Consider the following 21,979-nt stretch of genomic DNA (forward strand, 5'->3'; position numbering starts at 1 on the left):
ACTCGTACCCTGTCAGTCGTGCGCTAGTCAGGTGTTGGGTCTTTGTCTGGTTCAAAAGGGTGTCAACTGCATGGGGCACTAATACAGTGAGGGAGTTGGAAAGTACGATTCCCTCGCTCTGACGGATGGAGACAGCAGCGGCAGCTACTGCTCGAAGGCAGGCAGGTAAGGCTCTGGCTACAGGATCAAGAGTGGCGGAGAAGTAGGCACAAGGGCGCTGCTTAGGGCCAATCGATTGAGTCAGGACAGACAATGCGCATCCCTCCCTTTCGTGGGTGAAGAGGGAGAAGGGTTTGGAGTAATCCGGCGTTCCGAGGACGGGTGCTGAGCAGAGTGCATCCCGTAATTCCTTAAAGGAGGCTTGACACTCAGTGGTCCAAGGAAGCGGGGAGGGGACATCTTTGGTCAGCAGGGCAAGTAATGGTTTCACAATGAGGCTGTAATTAGGCAACCACTGTCTGCAAAAAGAGGTTAGGCCAACCAAAGAGCGGACCTGCTTTTGCGTTTTTGGGATGGGGGTGTCTAGGATAGTTTGGATTCGGTCAGGGGTAAGTTTCCTCCCTTCCTTGGACAGAAGATGGCCTAGGTAAGTTACTTGTGGCTGGCAGAACTGTAGTTTCTTTTTGGAGACTTTATGGCCATTTTCTGCAAGGAAGTGTAGGAGTTGGACGGTGGCTGTCGTTGCAAGCGGGGTGGTGTCGGCCGCCAAAAGGATATCATCGACATATTGGATCAACACCACTCCCTCTGGTAGCTGGAAGGCATCCAGCTGTCTTTTGAGGGCCTGGCTGTAAATGCTGGGACTTTCAGTGTACCCCTGGGGAGCTCTACAGAATCGGTACGAGCGAGATTTTAAAGTGAAGCCGAAAAGATAACGGCTGTCTGGGTGGATGGGGATAGAGAAAAATGCGTTTTTAAGGTCGATAACAGAGAAGGTGGTGGCAGTGGACGGGATGAGGGTCAGAATGGTGGTGATATCAGAGACCACAGGATATTGGGGTACAACCACTTTGTTAATCTCTCGTAAGTCGATGATGAAGCGGTACGCTTTCTCATCTCCTTCACCTTGTTTCTTAACAATAGGTAGGATTGGGCTGTTGCAGACGTTGCTAACCACTTCTTCAACCACTCCTGCATCTACCAGAGACTGAATGATCGCTACCAGTGCCTTCTCACCCTCTGGGGATATCCGATATTGCGGGAGTTTCGGGAGCATAGCGTCCTGTCGTACAGTTATGTGGATAGGGTCAATCATCATTCGCCCCACATCAGAGTCATTTTTGGCCCACAGGTACGGAGGCAGGGTGTCAAGCAGGGACAGGTCAGCGTTAGTTATGCAGCACATGTGTCGTGGGGGACGGGATCTGGCCATGTCTGGGTTGTCGTACAGGATGACTCGTATTCCATCTGGGGAACACCTAATGGTAGCTCGAAAATGCTTCAGTAAGTCAATGCCCATAATGGCGTCAGGGGAGTTGGAGGAGAGTAGAAATGTCGCGTCAGCAGTGTTGCTTTCTAGGTCAAAGGTAATAGGTACGGACAGGGGGTTAGTGGAGGGCGTCCCATCGAAACCTATCGACGTTATGTGTGAGCCAGACAAGGGTGCCCTTGGAATCAGTCGTTTTGATAACACACTACGTGTCGCCCCAGTGTCTACCAAGAATGGAGACTCTGTACCCAAGACCTTAGCGGTGACATAAGGACCTTGCTGGTCAACACAGAGCTCGACTGGATCCCTCCCTTGCCCCTGGCAGTCCTATGCAAAATCGGGGGCATTTTCACCTTCGGATAGCTGATATTGATTCTGTCGGGGACGGTCAAATGTATTCAGTCTTCCTGATCTGTCATTGTTAGTGTCGTTGGAGTTCCCTCGTCCCTGTACTCTATTCCTCGGACCACCTGCCACATCCCTGGAATCCCTATTTCTATTCATCTCTAGCAAAACCGGACACTGGAATTTCCAATGGCCGAGCCCTTTGCAGAAAGCGCATTGGTCATTGCTAACGTCTCTCCGTCCAGTGTGAGATGTCGGGGTGTGATCCTTAGGAGGTAGATCTCTGGGGGCGTTTGATTGGTAGTTCCCCCTTTGATGCTCCCGTCCTAGAGCTATACCCTGTATCTGGGCTATCATTACCCTTTCCTTCAAATCTTTCTTCTTTTTCTCGGACGCCCTATCATTCTCATTCTTTTGGTGCTCGTAATACTGAGCCATCTGAAGGATAGCTGCGGGTTTGGAGGCCCCCCAACTACTCTCACTTGTCTGTAGTTTTTGGGAGACTTCTTGAGTTAGTCCTTTTACATAATTTTGCACAAACAGGTGCTGTCCGGTTGCGGTGGTCATGTCCTGGCCACTGTAGTCGGAGAACACTGTCTCAAATCGGGAGAAGTATTCTGACACATCTTCCTGGGGTTTCTGTCGACAGGCCGTGACTATCGACCAGTCTACTTTTCTTTCCGGGACCAGTGTTTTTAATTTCTGAACTATTTTATCTGGGAGTTCCAGTATGTCCTTCACTGGTTTACTCCCTGGCTCTCGCTGTCTGTCTAGTTTACCGAGTTGGTCCCAGGTATGTCCAAACAGCTCCGTGTGGTCAGCCTTCCGGATTTGCTTCCACACGTCAGCTGGCAGACATAGCCCAAAGAACAAGTCAATATCTGCTATAGTCATTATTGTTGAACCCAAGGCTGTACCCAATTCGGTATAAAATGCTGTCGGGTTCTTTCTTAAGTCGGGCAGGGTTTGCTTAAAGGTTAGGATATCTTGTCGGTCCCATGGTTGGTAAACCCAATTGTACACAACCCTTCCCTTTGCATTTTCATTATTAATATCATCGCTCGTTCCCTGGCCCCGTGGCGGGATCCAGTAAGGAGCCGCTTCTCTGATAGGCATCATAGTATTGGCTACTTCTGCCAACCTTGCTTCAGGGACCGTAACCTTGGCTTCTGGTTTCTGTTCCGTGAGGTGGCGGAGGACCTCAAGCATTTGCATGAAGAGCTCCGTCGCCTCACGTTCGGTCCCATCTCCAACATCAATTTTCCTATACAGCGTTGTTGATTTAGCGGGACCCTTGCTCTGATACCTATCTTCATACGCGTTCAGGGCGTGGTAGCTGAATCGCAAAATAAAATGCCGTCTGTGGCTTTCGGCATGTGAATTATATATGTTCATTGTGTACTCTTCGCTCTCCCTTCGTTCTACCAAGGTCTTTGCTATTTTGTCGATCCCGTCCCGCTCATCTTTGCTTAATCTATTTAATCTGGCCGATGATTGTTTGCTAGACTCGGGGTCGTCTGATGAGGTTGTTAATGTGGCTGGTGCAAAGGCTGTGAGGGCTGGTGCACTAGCGCTGGGATCGCTTTCGCTCACACTCGGAGCGTGGAAGCTTTGTCGGCAGGGGGCATATGGAGGGGGCATGTAGATGGTTGGGGGACCTAGTAGTAACTCATCGTTCGCCCGTTGTTTGGAGGGCAATTCAGGGTAGAGCGCAGAGGGGGTCCTAACAGGACATTGGCCTGTCGACCCTGATTCTTGGTTTTGCATAGTTTCCTTTCTTTCTTTTATTTCTTCTTCTAGTTGCTTTGCGGCTAGGTGGGCTGCCTTTCGTAATTCTTTCCCTATTTTTGCTTCTTCTCTTTTCTTTCGTTGTTCCGTTTCTTTGCGCCACATGCCGATACTGTCGAGCATAGTGGGCGTGGTCTTATTCTTCTGGAGCGCTATTTCTAATGTTTTTATTTTATTTTCGTCAAAGGAACCTATCAGTGGCCACTGACTTTCAAGGTTCTTTTTCGTATATTTATGCCATAGTTTAGTGTAAGCTATAGCGACTAGTCCATACTTAGTGAACATGTCCTTATTAGGGGTGCCCTCCAGTGGAGCTGGATGGTTCATCTCTAATAAGCGGTCCGGGCTAAACAGGCTACCAACCAGTGGGGAGAAGACAGGCATGACGGATTACAACGGGGACAAAAGTCTGCACTACCTATCTTATCACGGCGGACAAAGACTAGACAGAATATTTCTATTCTACGTTGTTTGGAGGCCGTGAATACCTCAAAAGAACCAATACCGAATAATCGGCCAATCAAACAATCCAGTGGGGAGAATAAGTGGGCACGAAAAATTATCGCTACCCACTCTTTCTCTACCTGCAAAGAGAGGCCTTGTTCTTCCCTGTTTGCAGACAAAGAATCTCCAGACAATAATCCACGAACGACAGTTCGGGAAACAGTGGGGGAGGAAGATAGGTACGACGGATTACAATGGGGACAAAAGTCTGCGTTACCTATCCTTCACTGCTTGCAAAGAGAGAGCCTGTTTGTTTTTCCCCGTTTGCAGACAGTGAATCTCCAGAGGGTTTCAACAAAGCGTAATACTAGTATTATCCAAAAACAATTTCCTCAATTCGTCGTGTTTACACGACCTTACCCGGACCGCATGGACGGTTTCCTGTCCTCTGGATCCAGCGCCCGATCGTCCTCTCTCCTTCGTGTTGTTCGCGGCACTCCTGATGGTTCCCAGTCAGGACCGTAGATCACTCGAGAGAGGTCTGTTCAGAACTAGTGAAGGTCGGATGATCGGCTGTCAGACGAGGGTCTATCGGACACGAGCTCTTCCCGATCGTTGCAGTCGTTCACTCTGTCATCGGGACCTCTCCCACTGGATCCACGTGTCACTGATGGGCCCCACGCTTTGGGACGCCAATTTGTAGAAAAAGGTAGGGCTAGGACCTTTCTCAAGATTTGCCCGGCGCTAACCGCCCTTGTACCATTCAAGTTTACCAAGCAATGAGGCAGGCGCCGGAGACCAGAAGGCAGGAAACAGAAGTTTATTCCGACGGAGCAGAACACATCAGATCAGACAACAAGGTATCATGTCGAGGTGCTCTAACAGCCTCTCGGAGGCCTGGCCTCTTATACACTGGTTTATGGCATGTGACCTTCTTTTGATACAATCAGATCCTTGTGAGGCAAGAAAAAGACATCCCCGTAATCCTCGTGCCAATCCCACCCCCATATACCTTCACAATAGAGTTTCTCAACCTGCTGATAAGAGGAGGGGACCATCACGCAGCTGAGTGTTCGTCGAGTCTTAGGATGTGTGCGCCTGATCATATCACAGGGGGTGGGGAGGCCTGGATCAATAGAGGGCCCTTTGAAGGAGAGCGACCTCATACAATAAAGGGCAGTAAATGATATCTCCCGGCTTAGGCAATGGCCTCGGACCTGTGTGGACAGTCGGACACGGGGTGAGGGGCTATCAATGGAGTGGTATTCATGCCGCGAGGACAATCCAGCGCAGGAGGGAGGTTTTGTCAACAGAGGGGCATTCATGGGAGGAGAGGAGGTGTTGGTCAGGCGCTAGCGTGACTCCCAAGGACAGGGTCAAGCAGAAGGGTCCTGCTCGTAAGAAGGAGGAGGGAGGGGGAGCCAGGGTGCGCGGAGGATGTTTGCTGGGTCAGAGGGACGTGCTGGCGATCGATCGTGGACAGGGAGACCATGATATCTAAAATGGCTGCCATGCACGTAATACATAGGTGACCTAGAATAGCTGCCGTGCATGTAGTACATAGGTGACAAGCTGGCGCAGATGATGTTCAGATCGCAAGTCAAAATTTCCACAGGAGGGCCAACATTTCAATGTCAAAGGTTTGCAAGGCTTTATATCTAAAACACCTATTGATCATAGTGAGAAATTGTTGGGTGCAGGAGCTTCTTACGTTCACAACTCTGCGTTAGGGAAAGACATACATCTAACAAGATTTGGCAAAGCCAAAACATCTGACCTTGGCTAGCTATTACAATGGTTATTATTTCTCACCTACACCGCACATGGGTTGTGCTGAGCAAGGCCGTACTGGTCGTAGTGGGCACCAGGCGTATTCCCAGTAGGTCGGAACGGTGGCGACCGGTTTTGGACCCCTGGGTGCTGGTTTTGCAGCACTGCTGAAATATCGGTCCCCTATAACAAAAGTGGGAGTGCTTCTCACTAACAGCCCCGTGCTACCGGGGCCGGTCAAGCAGATTGCCAGGGCTGGTTGCTGTTCCCAGTCTGGCCGATGTGCTGAGAGACATATTATTTAGATTTCAGTGGGATTACAACCCACCCACAGCATACCATTCATCGTTTTCTGAATCACTCAACTCTACGCCACACTAGTCCACTCTACTCTACTCTACACCACTCTACTCTACTCCATGCCACTCTACTCTACGCACTCTACTCTATGCCACTCTCCTCTAAGCCACTACACTGTATGCCACACCACTCTATGCCACTCCAGTCTACTCTACATCACGCCAGTCTAAGCCACTCTACTTTACATCACTCCAGGCTACACCACTCTCCTCTATACCACTCTATTTTACTCACTCTACTCTGTGCCTCTCCAGTCTACTCCACTGTAGTCTACACCACTCCACTCTGTGACAATGTATGCCACGCTACTCCACTCTACTCTATGCCACCCTACCTTTTGCCACTCCACTCTACTTTATGCTACTCTACGCCACGCTACGCAACTCCACTCCATGCCACTTTACTTCCCCCTCTTCTGCACCACTCTACTCTATGCCATACCCAGCTCGGCCCGTGGAGGGAGTTCGGTGGGGCAGGGAGGCGGTGCAGGGGAGGGACAGGGTGGGGGGTGGTAAACAACGGAATATGGATAATTGAGGTAAGTAAACAATTTAGTAAATAAAACACATTTTTTAGCTCGCCCTGCATTGCAAAATGCGATGCAGGATGCGCTACGAAATTCGTTTTATTTATTAAATTGTTTACTTACCTCCAATTATCCATATTCCGCTGTTTACCACCCCCCACTCTGCCCCTCCCCTGCACCGCCTCCCAGCCCCACCGAACTCCCTCCACGGGCCGCGGCTGGCCAGACCACTAACTTTTCGCCATGAAGAACAGCATCCATGCTGTTGTACAATATGGTAAGAAGATATTGGAAAAGCCACTAGCTTTCACATAGGCAAGAGCTATTGGCTTGACACTGCTTGATTTTTTATTGCAAGCATGTGCCACAAATGTGACTGCCATATACTGGCATAATATATAAAATGTAAAAAAAACTATCACTGAAGAGACCATTTACTAGTGATTTATTTTTTAATATCAAGCATTTTTAGTTATGTTTTTCTTTATTATTTGTGACATCACAGGCAGCTATAATGATACAGTGTTACATGCTTTCTAACATCACCTTTCAAAATGAAACAGGAAATGAGTCCTCATATAACGGGGCACCAAAACTGTACAAAAAAAATAGTGGCTATTTAAAGATAAAACATACAAAAAAATAAAAGTACCACCCATTTCAATAAAGAAAAAGGAAAGTTTATTTTAGGTCTACGGAAACAATGGGCACAGGCTTTGTGCAAACCCTCAAAATGAATAGCGCAAATGAGTAAAGTAGGCGACCCCATTGCCTCATACAGTTCTGTGTGGTGGATGGAAGCAAAACTTGAATGAAAATTTACTAGACCAACAGATGAAAGCATCTGACCAAAAGCCCCTGTGCGTTGCATATTATGCATGTTTAAACAAAAAACAATTGTCTTGTGAGAAAGCTAAAGCTTTCTCAAAGGGCAGCCCTAAAAATAGGTGTTCTCCTGCAGGCAGGTGCTTGTAGAGTCATGCATGTAAGAGGGCAGTATAATACATGGGATTCTGCACTCCATGTATTAAAAACCCATCTCTAATTTATTTTTCATTGGCTATCTGTGAGGTATTCAGTCCCCTATTTTAAAGAAATTATGTAGCCACTCACCTGTAATAACATGTTACAATTGTGTTTGACGTCACAATGCCAGGTGCCAGAGCCAGAAACTGTGGGGAAAGGCAGGCCAGGTCACAGTGCATAATTAAAGCATCTGTTTAAAGATTGAAAGCAAAACACTGCCTTTCCTTTTTCTGCTCTGTTTTTCTAGCTGTACAGTGAGAAGCAGTAAGGTAATATATAAAAGTTACAATCTGTCTGCATGTTTCCACACATTCCGAGCTACTGCGCCTTTTTTTAAAAAAACACTGACTGTAAAACCTTTTTGTAATAAAAAACAGAACCGCTTTTTTGATGTGTTTAATTTTGCACTAGAGTTTACATTTTTATTTTGCAGATTTGCAAAATGCTCTCTCTTTCATATGAGAGAGCTATGCACCAAGGATTTAGGTGATTTGTGGGAATGGTGATTGTGTGGCCATGTAATATAAGGAATAAAGTAGCCCCTACCGTACATGATAAGGATACTGCAAGTCACCTTGGTGTTCTATAACCTTATAAAGGAACTTGGTCTTCAGCTTTGTTCCTCTATATGGTTATTGAACTCCTTACTGATTTGTAATATCCTATAAGATACGTCAGTGGGGTACTTTATCCCATATGTGGCAGATAATCCACAGGCCGAGGAGCAAGTACCACATCCTTAAGTGACAAGGCACAGCCACATTATCAGGAAGCTTCTCATGGCATAACACACCCAAAGTAGCCATCTGCTTGGATGCTCAGTGTTTGACAGCCTCAAAAAAGTCTCTCAACTTGTCCCTCCTATGAGTTCTTCAGAATTGTTCAAGGCATGGGTATTAAGTCTAATGATTTGCTGCGTTCACCTCTGCCCCTATCTCCAAAGAAAGAGCAATTTCCCTGTAGTGCTTTAAGCTAGTCTGCCACTGTAACTTAGCTTCAAATTCTCCCGAGCTTACCATTAAGTAGGAGGCAATGCACTGAGGCTCCACTCCCGGGACAGGCCACATATGTATACTGAGGTGAGTCTGACTGCCTGTGCCACTCAACAAATCAGCGGTGGCTGGGCAGAGAGTAGGCTAGAAAGTTATGGCTGGTCTGGACAGAGAATGAGAGGAATTTCTCAAGAAGTACAACAGACGCCCGCCTGCTATCTAAGCACGGACTGTCCTGTGAAGATTTATGTTTTTCATTTGCTAATATTAAAAGTAATTCTGGATTTCACTACAAACGTTCTCAGTGATGACGGCAATCCAACCCATTCATTAAAAGAGATTGGAATCGCATGTTCAGCTACACTGCCTTGTATTGGTCAACATCTCATACATCCCTTTACATATGAAACTAGACTATCATATAGCTGCACTTTTAATTAAGTGACTTAAAACAAGGAAGGAAGTGAGGGATAAGCTAAGCAGAGTGAGTAAGAGGGATAGCATGTGATGACCATGGAAATGGGAGCGAGCGGATAGTCAGGGGGTAGGTAGCGTAGATGCGGGGACAGTTAGACAGACCTGGATAAAAGACCAGCGAGGAACAGAGACTTGTGCAAAGTGTTTCCCTAAATCTTGTCTGTTTAAAACATGTAAACAAACAGCAAGCCTAGGAATTAGGCTCAATTTCCACTTCTACAAAATTTGAATAGTATCTGTCAACAGAACATCTTAAAACAAGCACTTATGGCCATATCAACCTATGCCAGAGATTTTTTAAGATTGTTCAAGCTAAGAAGCGAATCTGGTTTTAGGAAAAAGCTTGCAATTCGGATAGTTTTCTCATAGGCTTCTTTCCATTTTTCTTCTAGTCATCGTGTGGTTAAGGGATCTAAAGAAAGATCCCAGTTTCCGTCTCTTTTCCACAAGACCAGGAAAGACAGTCTTCACATATGCCTCAGACAAGTAGAAGTAGAGGAGTCCAAAATCTGCCAAAAAAGTCTGTTTCATTCAATTTGATCTTTTGATGATGCCTGAGTAGTTTTAATGGAAAGACTTGGCCTGAGGGATACATCACAAGCCTTTAAATGCAGAAACGATGCAAACCACTACTTCACCATCTCCCGTGAGGTATGAAATCTATACAAATATGGAAATTCATTATTCACAAGAAGAGTAAATTTTAATATTTTTTTGCAAATTTATATTGCGCAAACTCGACCCGAAGGTATTAGAGAGCTTTACACGAGCACCAGTTATGTTACAAAAGGACACATTCATTTTTTGGGTAGGCACAGGGAGATTAAGTGATTTGACCAGAATCACAGGATGTGGAGTTGACCCTGAAGCTCGAACCTTGGTTTCCCAGCTTCAAAGTTGGCAGTCTAGCCGTGAGACCACATCCTCTCCCACCTTGTTTGCTGATGGCATACCAACTATGCACAACTACTCTTTCTGATGTGGATCAGTGACATAAACGTGACAGGCTAACAGGGTGACATTGAATGAAGGTGAAGGAAGTCTACAATTGTGATGTCATCATCAAAACCAGCAAAAAAAAGTGCCGTAAGTTCTTCAGAGACAAAAATGCATAAAACAGGGAGAAACAATCGAAATGCAGTGGTAAAATCAGTAAACTTGTCATAAGCTACTGTAAATGTGCTCTTTTCTTAGCAATGTGTTGCCATGCTGTTGGTATTAAGCATTTTCCAAGTATGAAATCTCAACACTCATTGTGGTCAAACTCGTTAGGAGGCTGGCACCTCATCGAACTCTACACTATGGCCTGAAGTCTATTCCTCTCTATAACCTGCACCCTCAAAATGAACAGGCTTCTCAGAGTTCATTATAACGTAGTTAATTGAATAAATAATATGCTCCAGTGCCTTATTCAGGGCAGTGCGGGTGCCCCCAACAGCATTGTGGGAATGACAGTGATTAGTTGCGCCTCGGAGTACTAATGGATTCGGCCAATAGGCCTCATGCCGTTTGCCCGCGATCCCCGGAGGATTTCGACATTATCCTGTTCCGCATGGATCTGGATGGGCTTATCCCTGGCCTTTCTACAAATTGAAGAATGCAGCTGTTAACTTTCTCTTGCCCAGAGGGTCACACACCACAGCGCATGTCATTAATCCTTAGCTACTAAATTAAAACTTTAGTCATTCCAACCAGTGGGAATCTTCCACCATGGTTCCATTTCAGGTGTGTAACGCATGGAGACTCACCACAGCGCTGTGCGGCGGGTGATAAACTGCAAGGCGATCCAGAGGTTTCACCTGCTGCGTATTGTCATTTATGCCTTATTATAGAGTAAAGGGAAGCAACTCTAATAAGAAAAATAATTTTAGCTGTCTCCTGTATGGCAGTTTTAAGGAAAGAAAAATGGAAACCTTAAGACTGAAAAAATGGGTAATTTGCTACTATAATTTTGTAATAGTTTTCCTAATCAGAAGTGAATTTACCCTTTCTTGATATCGCTTTGTGTTTCACTGAGATTTTGATACCTCAAAGAAATCCACTCGACCCTAGGCTCTTAATATCCAAGCATTCACACGAGGAACGGAGACAAAAACAAGAATAACACAATGTAATGTTCACGTGCTGTAAACAAGCGACAATTGATATCCCAGCTTGACAAGATGATGGCAGTGATCAGAGGAAGGGCAGGGGGTTCACAAAAGCTGCTTTTGAAGGCTGGCACTTGCAGCCTTCAAAATGGCACAGAGAAGACACAGATTTATGAGTGAATATTTAAATACTAGAGAATGTACTACGCATATACATCTGTTTAATGTTCTTACACGAGATAATTGATGGATAAAACATCACCTCCAAAAAGGCAACAATGCCTGTTCTGGCTGCTGTTTTTTTTGTTTTGTTTTTTGCTAAAAATTAACTTTTTTAACTGAAGAGGTATCTTCAAATTCAGGTCCACCGCAGTTCAAAAGTGAGATTGACTGCTGTGTGGCAGATTCTGCTGTGAGAAGCATTCACACACCTGCTGTGCTCCTAGCCTTTAAAGAACGTTATTTGAGATTGATAGTCCCTGATTTATTTTATTGTAAAATAGTGTGTAACCAGTTTAACTAAATTTGTACGGTATTTGATTTACCAGTTTGTAACGAAGACTATGGACATGAAAGATGGATTATCATGGTTGACCCGTGGAAAACATACATACAGTTTCCTGAGTAAAAAGCAGTTTTTGTCTTTCCTCTAGAGGCATAACTTTCTTTCTTACTCATTGCTAACTGCCTTTGAGATGTGAGTTCAGCAGCACTAGTCATGAAATTCAGGTGGGTCCCCCCCACCAGCTCCATACATTTCACAGCGATGGTCAATCAATCAATCAATCAGGGATTGTAAAGCACGGCTACTCACCTGTGAGGGTCTCAAAGCACATGGGGGAGGAGTTTGCAGCAGACTCTACTAAGTGCAGAGTTCATCAGATGATGCAGGTCTTGTGGTCCTTCCTGAATTGTATCAGCAAGGGTGATTTCCTGAGGTGGATTGGCAGGGAGTTCCATGCCTTGGAGGCAAGGTAGGAGAATCAAGTGTCCGGCTTCCCTAGCTTCTTCAAACCCCTATTCTAACCCATTGTTTGTGGGGCTGGTTCATCTTTCATCCAATACAATCTTGGTAGGTAATCCAGAGGGCATGGTTGCTTACACATCCATTTCTATAGATTGAAATTCCACTACTGACTCATGTTATTAATGGAACGATATGGGTGCATCAATGATTCCAAGCGCCCCCTTCAATTTATTGTATTGTATTGTTTTGTAATTGCATTTATTTGGCACTTACTACCCCTGACGAGGCGTCAAAGCATTTTTTTGGCGAGTAGCACACTACTCCGGGGCCCAAAGAGGATTATTGTTGAATTAGTATAGTGAAACATGCAAGTACATTTTAAGTGGTGGATAGGTTAGTCAGTTATTTGGATTTGGAATGATAGCAGAAGGATAGATGAGGAAAAAGGTTTGCGTTTATATAGCGCTTGTTGAACAAAGATGGGTGCCATGTCTGAATTATCCAGGGAGATGTTCCAAATTTAACCATGCAAATAAAGTCAGATTTTTGGCGCATACAGGAAGCAGAAACATGGATAGATAGGATAGATAGTAAATGATTTGCAAGTTTTCACATTTTTCCATCTCTACTCGATTAAGTATTTTAAAATACATTTTTGCTCTTCTTGTCTAACGTTTGTTGCCAGGATCTCTGACTCTTATCAGCTTTCTTCTTTTGTTTTCTTAAATAGAAAATTGATCTTGAATTCATCCCATTCCCAAATTTGCATTCTTTTTCTCAGTGCTTCCACCCAGCTCGGAAATGGGTTACCTGTTTTCGTCCGTCTTTCTTCTGCCTGAGGGAGTCTTGTAAAATATTTGTCAGGGGCTCCTCTCTTCCAGAACAATGTGGGTGGTTGTTGTTCCTTAGGAGCAACAAGAGTCTCAAGCACAATGTATGGGCCCAATCTTTGCTCAAAAGAAGCCACAGGTAGAGCGGGTTGACATGTAAATTACTCAAGCGCAATTCACACAATTTTGTGAGTTTTATGGCACGCTTAGCGTGTGAAATTCCCCCAAAACACGCCATTAACCCATGAGTATAATTACTTTGCTGTTCATTGAAAAATGATAGTATCAAGTGCAGAAAGAATGTGAACAGCCAAAACATAAGCAGCTGATGATCACGGCAGGATTTTTGTTGTTGTTATTTTTGGAGCAGGAAATACATCCTCACAAAAATTGTTGCGATGATGCATTTTGAGAGATATAGTGCTAAATAATAGATATGAAGTTCATCGAAGTTCGCATAATTTTCTCCAAATTTTGAGTCATTACGTGAGGGCAAATTATGCACGTTTCAAACACCCTAAGTCAAATGTCATAAGATAAGGCAAGCAGTGAATCACATCATAAGGAGTATAACTGAGGTTAGTGGGGCGATAGTAGAAGCAAAGCATTTGGTAAAAGGCAGTGTCAGGGTTAAGTGACCCATTGGACATTATCTGAACCACCTGTGTGCCATAGTACCTGAACTATATGGTTGGATAAAACAGGTCCACGTCAACCTCAGGGAATTGAAGTGACAATAAGGGACCATCAGACTCCAAAAAGATATCTACTCTGGTATTGCAAGCTCATTGCCAACCCACAGCGGCCCCAGTCCACCCTTCACGTCATCAAATCTGGTGCCAGCAGCGGAAATTAAAATAAAAGACAATAACTAATATGACAGTCATTTGAAGCTATGTCATTTTATAGTTCTCTAGAGAAATGGTTATCTAGAGCAATTAAAAAACATTCAAACCAATAAATACTGTAAAAGAATGAGTATTGACAGCATGCTTGCTCCTTCAGCTGCCAGCCTAGGTTTGGGTAGTAATAACACAAAGGAAGATTATTGGTAACATGATTAACACAAGCTCCAGATTTGAGTTGGATGATAGAGATGTGTATTCCTTTGCAAAGGGCTCCTTCATCAGTCTTGGCAACTTTCACCATACTCCTTGAAAGGTGCACTCTCAACATTCTTGAAGACTTACTAAGGATTCTTGGTGCCATTTGGTGCCATCATAACATTCCAAGACATTCGGAACCACATTTATAACAAAAATAGCACCACACAGAGGAGTAACCACAGTTGTTGCATTGCGTTGGCCTCGGGGAAGCGAGCAAAGCAGACACATATTTACTAAATAGGTCCTGGTTCTGTTCTTTTCCCTGCACTTAGGCTCTTTAAGGCTGGCAAGCACCACACACTCACCTTTTCTCCATAGTCAAAGGTGTGTGAGTGCTGCCTGACACATGTTTTGTACTGGGAGAATAAGCTTCCAGGAAAAATCCTAAACTTAATCAAACTTTAACACATTTCACACATTCGATGTATGCTGTATAGTACAACACATAGGTAACGTGTGAAATATTGGAGAAATAAACAAAAACATTCTTCTTAATGCCTGCCTCAAAGAGGTGGGATCTTTTTAAGCGAAACCGGATATGACAACATCTGTAGATCTAGCTTTGTGTCAAAATCCATTGGTGGCAGTGTTGGACCCAATGGAAAGCCCCCCTGAAGCAAAGTAGCACAAAGGAGAGGAAAGAGGAGAAACCAGCTCAGAGCTCTGTTTACGCCACTTCAAGGGCAACTTTCCGGAGCGAAAACGTTTTGCACATGAAAGAAAATACTTCACCAAGGTTTTGCTTCCCTTTGGAAGACTTTGTTGACTTTGCAGTGCACAACGTCTTGGTAAATCTGCCCTACATTTCCATCTAACAGGTTAAGATGCCACACTTGTGATGGCAGCGGAAATTTGTCATGGTCTCTTTTTCATAGCATGTTGTTTCTGAGAGACAGGAGGAACAGTCATCATTTTTGTGTGTGAAAATTCTACATGAAACCTTAACGCCTGTAAAGATTTATATAATCATGCCACAAACGATTGTTTATCAGTTCCCTATCTGAACCAACATAGGCTCTATAGGAGCATATACGAACATGGAAATGTGCAGCCTCCCTCATCCACAGATATGTTAATATGTACCTAAGACAGGAGGTTGTCTATTATATCTAAACATATGTCGAAGTGGGTGAATAGGAACCAGCACTACTTCCAACCCCTTTTCCTATAGAAGTCCCTTGTGGCCACGAGTTGACCTCAATTAGCTTAGGCAGCAGCTCACATATTAATATGCAATAGTTTAATAAATTAAATAAAGGTACAATAAAGACCCCTTTTTATATGAGCAGATCAAATGATCCACTATGTAAATCATGCAGTCCTGTTTTTTTAGTAGGTTTATGATTAACCACAGAGGTGTGTCATGTGAGTTTGGGAGAATTTGTATTATGATATTTGCAGGATTTCATGTTTATAATCCAAGTCAGAGATATTTTTGTGGATGAGATAGTGATACGACATTACTCAGATATCTGAAATTACAATGTGGTGCACCTCTAAGTAACAGCTGTGACTTGCATATGTTTTCTGTTCCTGCAGTTGCCCTTACTCATGAACAACAGGATGGGCCAGTGAGTTAAGCACTCATAGCTGACATGTGCTGTGATCTGAAGTTGACACACTTGAATCCAAGAAGGCTAACTCAACTATCTTTTTGAGGTCAGCAAATTGAGTACCATTACGTTTGGGAAAACTTTCAACTGATACAATATTATTCAGAAACGCTAAGTGTGATATGTTCTGTCATATAAAACAAGGTGGCACTATTATTATCATTATTATAAATGCCTCTCATCAAGCTCCAGCAGTAAACTGCTCGCACAGGCCCTGCAAAGCAGAGGCCTTAGACAGGTTTGAAAGGCTACTTTGGTGGGTGGTGTAAGCAGCGCTGCAAGCCCACCAGTGCACTTAATTTACTGGCCATTGGTATCTGAGATGCCACTTTACAAGGGACTGAAAGGTCAATTAAATAAGCCTAACAGGTGTAGACCTACCGTACCACGTTTACCATAGAGAGCACGTGCACTTTACACTGGACAGCAGTGATAAAGTGCCCAGAGTCCTAAAACCACTAACACCAGGTCAGAAAAAATACCAGGAGGAAGACAAAAAGTTCAGGGATGACCCTGCAAAAAAGGGCCAAGTCCGACACCCTCATTATAGACCACTGGTTAGTACCAGCTTCTTTTGGTGTCTTGCAGAGTGAACACTAAATTGAAACATACCACCTGTTAGTTGTACTCTAGGATAGAGAACAATTAGGCATAGCTCTATTCGTATATGGGTTGGACCCCGGTTCTAGAAATCACCCCAAGTTTCAAAAGGACACAGAAACCAGACACACATGTGCCTGAGAAGTGCAGACTTCCCTTGCATGCACAGAAAGGTACCAAAGAGGCTTCTATTGACATCAGAGGTTGAAGATTCACTTTCCAATGAAAAAAGTGCAGGACGTTCTATAGGTTAACACCGCTCACAGAACAGGTACAACATGGCCATTAGTAGTGCAATTGCCCAGCTTTACAGAACAGGTGCAGCACAACATCAGCTCTGCAGGTACCTCTCCTGAAGAAAAGCAGCTTGATCTAAGCAGCTGATGTAACCCGCCCTCACTGAAAATTTACAGAATGAGGATACAGCACCAAACACAGAACCAGCACCCTCATTGGTTCACATGACCTTTCTTTGGGCTATCAGAGGAAAATATGGTCATCGCTTCGGGATGTGCGAAGGTCTAGTCCCTAGGAAAGGGAGGTGAATATGTCTCAAAGAAACTAAATGAAGAGAGAATACAGATAGCTTTATTCCATGATAGAGTTGCAGCAGGGTGCAGGGAGAGATATGCACATGTGGAGGAAGCTTGCAGGAGGATAAGTCTCTGAGGGCCACACAGCGTTTTCCCAACCCTAGTGCAAAAATAAGAAGAGGTTGTGCAGTATTGAGAAAAATGCCGATGAGGGAGTGATTGGCCAGTTTGAATTGGAATTGAACGCAAAGGTGAACTAGTGTGGTTTTTATTGGGGAAGCAGTAGGGGATGGTGCCAGAAAGGGTGGTACTTACCTGAACTGCCAGTGTATTTTAATGACAGCTGGGAAGCTCAGAGATCATCACATCTGCCCCCAGCAAGTTTTGCCTTTACATCATAGTGCAATGGTTCAGCTGGAGTCATTTGAATAATGAGGGTCAATGCATGCTGCATTGAATGGACACTTCACCATCCATGCGTTGCAAAAAAAAACTGCGGCAATGCCATTGCAAGAATCTAGGATGGAAAGTACTTGTGATGAATCCACTTTCTCTCCTGCCAAAAGGTCCATTTTATGAAAGATACATTCAAACTACTTTGCTTAATAGTGCTAAATGCCAACACACCAAATCTCAAAAAATGTTCGACAATCCAGTTGGACTCCAGCTAATCCAATTTTAATCTGTCAGCAACATGGACAAAATCTTGTGGCCATAAATGTTCTTGAAACTTGACACCTGAAAATTGTCCACACTGGAAACATTTTATGTCTCCTTAACACTGTCCACAGTGCAAAAAATCAAAACTTCCTAGATGCAGTACTAACAAAATATTCTCCATATGGCAGAGTCAGTTTCAGCTTCCTTAATGTGACGGGGCGGGTCGGTACACTGAAGAAACGGAGAACAAACAGGAGTGGTGGTTGGCAATACCTTTCTCACCTCCTTCTGTCCCCTTCCAGCAGGACAAATGGATTCCGCACAATCAACCTTTATTGAATCCCGAGGAAGAACAAGGACAGGGTCTCTTTAATTGGGGTTTCCTTCAAGACGAGGCTCCTCCCACGGATGACGTCACCACGCCTAGGCCGTCAAAGGAAGGAGATTCCCGGAAAAACACGGACAGCGTTGCCCACGAGGAGGAAGGCTGGGAGTGGAGAACCAGAATGAGTAACCAGGTTGCCGAGGACGAAACCGACGAGGAGGATCGGAGGGCGGGTCACAAGAGCGTAGCAGTGAAGCCAGGAGGCCAACGGATCCACGAGCCACACCGCCACGTTCCCAAGGAAGGAGCGTGGCTGGAACAGTTACTGCTTCTCCCTCGGCGACAGAGGCCTGACAATACCTTCTACACGTTGCCTCTGACTACTGTGTTTCATTTCTCTTTAGCACCTGAGGCGGAAGCCGGGTGACAGCCTACTTGTGTTTTTAAATATCTCACTGTAACATTGTTTATAATTTGCGGCGTAACTAGCGTTTTAAACTTGTTTCTGGTAAAACTCTTACCGCATTGTCAGCGCGTGCTCTCCGTGCTCACAGACGATTAGGCTCTGTGGCAGGAGACGCATCATTAGCCCCCGCTCGCTTTCCAGGTCCAAAAACTACAAGTCCCAGCGCCCTTGCGCGATCGTAGGGACTACAAAGGGAGGAGTCGCGCTCTGGTAGCGAGTTACCTTTCCCCATCGGCGACAGAAGTCTGGCAATACCTTCTACACGTTGCCTCTGACTACTGCGCTTCATTTCTCTTTAGCACCTGAGGCGGAAGCCGGGTGACAGCCTACTTGTGTTTTTAAATACCTCACTGTAAAATTGTTTATAATTTGCGGCGTAACTAGCGTTTTAAACTTGTTTCTGTTAAAACTCTTACCGCATTGTCAGCGTGTGCTCTCCGTGCTCACAGACGATTAGGCTCTGTGGCAGGAGACGCATCATTAGCCCCCGCTCGCTTTCCAGGTCCAAAAACTACAAGTCCCAGCACCCTTGCGTGATCATAGGGACTACAAAGGAAGATGGCTACCACTTCGCGCAGCGAACGCGTACAGCGAACGCGCCACTGTCGAGCCAGAGTCTAGCCCGTCTGCGCTCGTCCGCGTCTCAGAGGCGGCCGGTGCGGCGGGAGGGGCTGGCTCTAGGCTCATTTATTCGGCTGCTGATCTCCTTTCATTCAGGAAAGGTAGGGGTGTGTGTCGTGTGATTTTTCCTGGGCGATGTAGAGGCAAAAGGCGATGCCAGGGATGCGGATGGATACCGGGGAATTTCCCGGTGCTGGGGGCCTTTTGCCCTGAGGCCAATGTGAACTATAAGTGTCTCTTACTTAACATTCACTCTTTGAGCAGACATGCTCTTGATATTCACGAGCTTTTAACTGTCGAAAAACCTGTTTGCTTAATGCTTATTGAAACTTGGCTAGGGGAGTCTTCCAATCCGGACATTGCGACTGCTATCCCTCCTAATTATGTGATTCTTAGACATGACAGATTAAACGGGAGGAGTGGAGGGGTGGCGATTGTGGTCCAGAGATCTGTCTCATGTGTGGTTATCCCTATGGAAACCGTTTCCGGTCATGAGTCCCTGGCTCTTTCTATATCCCTATCTCCCCAACAAGCCTTCTCTGGGCTCCTGGTCTACAGACCACCGGGTCTGCTGGGGTCCTTTTAGGAGGAGCTGCAGGTGCTGGCCTCGGCGCTTTGTATGAAGACAGAACACTGTATTGTGCTTGGGGATTTTAACATACATATGGATGTGGAGATGGATGGTGATACGATTAAAATACACAATATCACTGCCCCTTTGGGACTCATCCCCCACCTGGCTGTCCCGACTCATAACAAGGGCCACACCTTTGATCAAGTGTTCTCCACCATTCCACTTGCTATGACCAGCCCTGTACCTGTCCTCTGGTCGGACCATTTTCTGATCAGTTTTCAGATCCTGGGCATCAGCAAATCATCCTGCGCAATGTCGAGTCATCCTAGGCAGACTGGTCGGGCATACCATCGGGTGACCCCTGATAGTTTTGCCCAGGCCTGCTTGGATCATCCCTGCCCCCTATCAGGAGACCTAGAGAGAGATCTCGACTTGCTGCAGAAATGGCTAATGGAGCGATTAGACGAACTAGCACCGGCCATTGCTCCCCGGACAACTTCTAGGCGGGCCTCTGCTCCTTGGTTCACTGAGGCTTTGGCGCTGTCCCAACGCAATTGCAAGGTAGCAGAGAGGCTCTGGCGACAGCAGTATGATCCTGGGGCCAAGGCTATTTATATGGCCACCATTAAAGTTTATCAAGCAGACATTCTGGCCGAAAAGAAGAACTATTTCTCGGCGAGAATTGAGACTGCTTCTAATAGCTGCAGGGAAATTTTCACTATTGTAAAGGAGTTTATAACTCCTAAGGCAAATGCGTTGCATCATGAGTTTTCTGAGCCGTGGGTGATCTCGCTAGCCAGCTTTTTCACCACTAAAATCAAGCGGATTCAGGACTCTTTTTCCTCCTTGGGCCCGAGTATTGTCACCACTCCAGGGGACCAGTTGACTCTGACAGCTGGAACTGGACCCTCTCTCTCTGAGTTTCCATCTCTCTCTGACTCTGCCTCACAGGATCTCCTAATTAAGCTTAAGTCAGGCTCACCCTCTGACCCTTGCCCTGCTAAATTTCTGGCTAGGGTTGCAGAGGTCTTAAACCTGCTGATTAATCCCATCCTCAACCTATCACTGACTAGTGGTGTGGTTCCCGCGGTTTGGAAACAGGCGATGGTTGTTCCAATCGGGTCTCAACCCCGAGCTCCACGCAAATTATAGGCCGATTTCCCTCCTGCCTGCTCTCGCAAAGATAGTGGAAAAGCATGTGCACGCTGTGCTTTCTACTTTCCTTGAAACCCATAGCCTGCTGCATTCCACCCAGTCTGGCTTTCGATCTAACCTAAGCACCGAGACGGCACTTTTGGAGGTCAATGAGGCCATTAAAGAAGTGCTGGATGCAGGAGGAAGGGCCATGTTGGTAATGTTAGACCTGTCGGCAGCTTTCGACACCGTCCCCATGAGGGTCTCCTCAGCAGGCTCCATGAGATCGGCCTGAGGGGGACGATGTTGAGTTGGTTTCGATCTTATCTAGCCGGTCGTCGACAGGTGGTCTGGGCCCCCCCTTACTCAGCCGAAGTACCGCCTCTGGAGGTCGGAGTTCCACAGGGCTCGGTGCTGAGCCCGACTATTTAATATCTTTCTGACCCCTTTGGCGGTGCTGGTGGAGTCTTTTGGGGCCCAGATCGTGTCATATGCCGATGACACCCAGCTCCTTTTCACTTGTGGGAAGGGGGCTGAGTTTGACGGAGAGAGCATCCGTGGGTGTCTTGGGGCTGTTTTCGAATGGTTTCAGCGAAACAGCCTCAAGTGCAACCCAGATAAATCTGAGGTGCTTTTTTTCGGGTGTCAGGCTGACCCGAGCTGGCAGGATTGGTGGCCGGTGAACATGTTCCCTCCCTCATCTTCCTCTCCTTGTGCTAAAAACTTAGAGGTCAAAATTGATAACAACTTGTCGCTTAAGTCCCAGATCCTTGGATTGACTGGCGCTTGTTATGGCCTCCTTAAAATGCTGCGTAAATTTCTTCCCGTGCTCCCGCTTGAGCATAGGAAGACTACGGTCCAGGCCTTGGTGTGTTCAAGACTGGACTATTCGAATGTCCTATATCTGGGGCTCCCTGAATATCTACTCCAAAGACTCCAGGTGGTCCAAAACTCGGCGGCACGGGCGATTTATGGCCTACCTCACCGAGCGAGAGCCTCGGATCTTTTACACTCCCTACACTGGCTGCCTATTCGGAAGCGGATTGTTTTTAAAGCACTTACGCTGGCGCATAAGGCACTCCATGCTGTGGGAGCTGAATATCTTCAAAAACGTCTTGTTTTCTTTAAGCGAACCAGATCCTTAGGATCGGAATCACTCTGCCTTGCCGTTGTTCATGCTGTCAAGAAAGCAAGGGTGGGGGGGGCATTCCTTCAAACGTCTGGAGCCCCAGCTATGGAATACTCTCCCTTTGTCACTCCGCTGTACTTCGAACCTGTTGACCTTTAGAAAGGGTCTGTAGAC

The 21,979-nt window shown here is 45.7% G+C and overlaps 1 protein-coding gene across 1 annotated transcript in view; it reads right to left on the reverse strand.

The window, feature by feature from the left end:
• BRINP3 (BMP/retinoic acid inducible neural specific 3) overlaps positions 1 to 21,979 on the reverse strand; it is a 1,009,588-nt gene that overhangs the window by 795,670 nt on the left and 191,939 nt on the right. The gene's annotated exons all lie outside the window — the stretch shown is intronic.

Source organism: Lissotriton vulgaris, chromosome 1_1, assembly GCF_964263255.1.
Source record: "Lissotriton vulgaris chromosome 1_1, aLisVul1.2, whole genome shotgun sequence".
Taxonomy (NCBI): domain Eukaryota; kingdom Metazoa; phylum Chordata; class Amphibia; order Caudata; family Salamandridae; genus Lissotriton; species Lissotriton vulgaris.